A 4648-nucleotide genomic window follows, 5' to 3' on the forward strand; every position below is an offset into this window, starting at 1 on the left:
AGCAGAAGGCTGTAGCATGTCAGTGTTGTTGGAAGATGGGTTGCATACTACACGGATTACATACATGTGCCATCAGGTGCTTCATTTGGATCATTGGAAACATGCTTTGGAATAGCAGTATTTACATACAAGTTGTGAATTTCATTTATTTGTAAATATGATAGAAGAGATTTATTGTTTGAAGAGTCACATTTTATTTGGCACCCAGTGGATTCATCTGCAAGGGGCCTGAAAGCTGCAATTTTTCCAGAGCCAGCTTAGAACTCCTCCAGAGTAGGACCCCCATGTGTGTGATGGTAAGAAAGCTGGCTACTCTGTTGCATGGGGAGTGGCCAGTGGATGTTTCTTCCACCCCTACCCCACCGTCAGTGTAATAGTTACTTGCCCCTAGACTTGAAAAAAAAGGTTGTTTTGGAGCTCTTTAAGTTTTTTCTTCCCCACTTCTAGCTTGCTCCTTATCTCTGGCATGCCTTACTGGACGCTTTCAAAATTATTTTTTGGAGTATAGTTTGATAATCTGGAATTTACAAAGACTAGACCAAAAGTGGTGGTACTAGTTGAAATCACACCTCAAGATGTAATAATTTTCTTTTTTATGTTTAGGGTCTATCATTAACAGCAGTGATCAAGATCTTTGTTTTGGTTTCTTCTTTATGCTCTCAAAAGTAGTTGAATTAAATGTTTCTGATTGGGAGGCCTAGGTGGGTGGATCACTCGAGGTCAGGAGTACCAGACCAGTCTGGCCAACATGGTGAAACCCTGTCTCTATTAAAAATACAAAAATTAATCGGGTATGGTGGGACATGCTTGTAATCCCAGCTACTTGGGAAGCTAAGGCAGGAGAATCCCTTGAATCTGGGAGGTGGCAGTTGCCCTGAGCTGAGATTATGCCACTGCACTCCAGCCTGGGCGACAATGAGTTAGAATTTGTCTCCAAAAAAAAAAAAAAGTTTCTGAGAAAACTTTAAATTTTGTTATCATCCCTGAAAGTATGAAACATAGGTTAGAGATTCTATTAAAATTTGGTTTCTTAAGCTTACCCAGATGTATCTGTGTTTTTCTTTCTCCCAACCTCTCTTGGTGTTTCTTGTGCTTACAGCAAAATCCTTTAAAAATAAAAAAAAATTTTTAAAATGAAGAAAGTTTTCATAGAGATCGGGTTTCACCATCTTGGCCAGGCATAGCAGCAGGTGCCTGTAATCCCAGCTACTAGGAAGGCTGAGGCAGGAAACTTGCTTGAACCTGAGCAGCACAGGTTGCGGTAAGCCGAGATTGTGCCACTGTACTCCAGCCTGGGCAACTCTGTCCAAAAAAAGAAAAAGAAAAGTCTGTGTATGGCTCCAAGATAGAAAAGAGTATGGAAAAGTGGGTGTTTTAACTGGGACATTTCATCCTATTATTTGGCCAGTCACTGGGGAGAGGAACCTCATGGATTAAAATAAATCGTGACAGCTTTATAAAAAAAGAGATTCAACCAGAATTCTTTTTTTTTTTTTTTTTTTTTTTTTTTTTTTTTTTTTTTGAGACGGAGTTTCGCTCTTGTTACCCAGGCTGGAGTGCAATGGCGCGATCTCCGCTCACTGCAACCTCCGCCTCCTGGGTTCAGGCAATTCTCCTGCCTCAGCCTCCTGAGTAGCTGGGATTACAGGCACGTGTCACCATGCCCAGCTAATTTTTTGTAGTTTTAGTAGAGACGGGGTTTCACCATGTTGACCAGGATGGTCTCAATCTCTTGACCTCGTGATCCACCCGCCTCGGCCTCCCAAAGTGCTGGGATTACAGGCTTGAGCCACCGCGCCCGGCCCTCAACCAGAATTCTTGAGATTCATAAAATGTTAAAGGAACCCTGGAGAGATGGCCCTTCCCAGCCTCTGGTGGCCCTTGTTCTACTCTTGGCCTCCATGAGATCAACTAACTTAGCTCCTACATGTAAGTGAGACGTATGGTATTTGTCTTTCAACTTTGGTTACATCTTGCCACAGGAGGAAGATTTTCTGAAGATACATGATACTCATCTCTTCTATAGGTTAAATGTACTTTTGAGGGCTACCTATTTCTAAAATCTTTTTTTGTGTAAAATAAATGCCAAGCATTTTGTATGTAAAATAAACTACACAAGCAAACTTTTGGCACATAGCTTGCAACTTTGCTTTCCTCTAATGTTTCATAGATTACTTTGGTGGAGCTAATTGTAACATGTAGGTTCCGTGTTCAGAATTTATCACTCTATGACAGAAAACGTTTCAACCCTTCTTTGTGGATCTTGCCTTTACACTGTGCAAGACAAAGTCTGGAGTTCCATCTAGGATAGAGTGCTCCTGAGTGGAACTGCAAAGCAAAGGGGCTGGGCTGGGCCACTTCTGGGTTAGTCATTGTCTCCGGTTAGATGAGATGTTCCTGAGATGGTAGGGTCTTGAGGAGCCAGGCACAGTGAGCACAGTGTAAAGGACCCCTCTGAAGGGGGCTGTGGGCATGGTGGGAACTCAGTCAGGGTTGTCTTAAAGAGGGAAACAGAACATGTGACAAGTTTATAAATAAGAAATCGCTGTTTTTAAGTCTTGTTGCTGTTGTTTTTAAACTACTAGTGAACAAACAACAACCCCTTGACATCATTATTGAAAATTTTTTGGCATATTTGTTTCCAGTGTTAGGTTGGCCGTTTTTTACTTTGTTTATGGTTGTATTTTGGCCAACAGAAGTTTATATTTCTGTAGTTAATATACCTTAGGTTTAGAAATCCTTCCAGGATTTCACACCCTCAGGTTAGTATTGATTTGATTGGTTAGGGAAGTGCCAGGCAAGCAAATTTGTATCTTCACTCACACTCATTACTCTGCCCAGTGAGGAGCTAGCTTGGCAGGAGGATTATAGCTCTTGGCTGTGACAGAGCCTTTGCAGCCATAGCTGGCTGCTAAAATAGGGATTTGGAGCTGTAATGTTGATAGGCAGGGAAGCAGGAGAAAAACTCCTAAGAAAAGGAAATGTATTAATAGTAGAAAAGCAGTGTCAAGATATAATAAGGATACCTCAAAAGAAAAAACATCAAAGTAAGTGAAGCTTTGATCTGGTGAAAATATATTAAATCCTCTGGTTAAAGATTTGTAGAGATGAGTGATAGTACCCTATAAATTGATCTGCATCCTTGATAGCCTTTTCTGGAGTTGTCTGGAAATTTGGAGCTCGTCAGGCCCTTTATTGTTCGACTTGGCATGATAATGTTAAAACAAAACCAAAAAAATCTGGAGAAAGAATCCTTAGGAAGGAAATATTCCAAATAGACTGACTGTTTATTTTTATCAGTCCCTTTTAAATTCAGGGCTTCTGAAAGGAACTGTGTTTCCTTCATCTTTGTATACACAGAAGGACCTAATGTGAGGTGGTCAGAGAGTATGAGATAATCCTTTGTGGCATGAAAATAATGTGTCATATTTATTATTTATCTTAAAAACCAAGAGGTGAGGCTTCACAAATGTGTAAAATATAAATTGACATGCCCGCAATCCGTCCTTTTGACAGATGGTCAGGCGTCTTTTGTGGTACAAGAAGTGAGAAGAGCGAATTGAGTACTCATTTGTCTTTATTGTTTGTATTTCAAAGTATTGCACTTCAGGCAGCCTGGTAAACGACTTTCCCATTCAGATATCTGAATGGTAACAAGTTAGAATGAAGCTAAAAATCTTCTGCAGCACGGTAAGAGCTGAAAAATAGAAAAGGTGACTTGAGCTTTTGTTTGTTTGCTTATTTACAAAAAGGTAAACATACTGTATTGTTTTACAAAATAATAAGTTTGCTACCCTGTTTTCAGTTGGTGGCTATGACCTAGCCAGATTGTGGGGTAATAGTACTTAACCCGTCATTTAAAAGTAAAGGTGAAATTTTAAGTGGAAAAGTAAATGCTTTTCAAAACAAATTCGTAATAAAAAGAGGCTTTTGAAAATAAAAGTTTGAAATTTTGTTTTGTTAATTTTGTTGTAAAAATGTCATACACAAAATCCATATTTACACGCTTGAGAAATTTAGAAAAATATTTTAAAAAGAAGCTTTTATGTTTATAGAAACAGGACATGTGCACATGTATATGTATATGTACAGATGTGTGTTGTGTACATATGTTTTATGTTTACATACAATTTTAAGCTTTTTTTATTATGGAGTACATGTGATAGTTTGATAAATGCATATAATGTGTGACAGCCAAATTAGGGCAGTTGGGGTATCCATCACCTCAAATATTCGTCATTTCTCTGTGTTGAGCATTCCAAATCTTCCTTTCTGTTTTGAAATACACAGTAAGTTATTGTAAACTATAGTCACCGTACTGTGCTATCCAACACTAGAACTTGTTTCTTCTAACTATGTTTGTACCAACTAACCAACCTCTCCTCATTCCCCCTGACCACACATGCCCTTCCCAGCCTCTGGTAGTCCTCATTCTACTCTTGGCCTCCATGAGATTTAACTCACTTAGCTCCTACATGTGAGTCAGACTTATGGTATTTGTCTTTCAACTTTGGCTACATCTTCTTGCCACAGCAGTAAGATTTTCTGAAGACACATGATATTCATCTCTTCTGTAGGTTAAATGTACTTTTGAGGGTAGCCTGCTACATTAACCACCATTTCTAAAATCTTTTTTTTTTTTTTTTTT

At 39.0% G+C, this 4648-nt stretch overlaps 1 protein-coding gene across 12 annotated transcripts in view; it reads left to right on the top strand.

The window, feature by feature from the left end:
- Positions 1–4648, top strand: part of CDC14B (cell division cycle 14B) — a 118963-nt gene that overhangs the window by 52402 nt on the left and 61913 nt on the right. The window lies entirely within an intron of this gene.

This window comes from Cebus imitator, unplaced genomic scaffold, assembly GCF_001604975.1.
Source record: "Cebus imitator isolate Cc_AM_T3 unplaced genomic scaffold, Cebus_imitator-1.0 Scaffold196, whole genome shotgun sequence".
NCBI classification, from domain to species: domain Eukaryota; kingdom Metazoa; phylum Chordata; class Mammalia; order Primates; family Cebidae; genus Cebus; species Cebus imitator.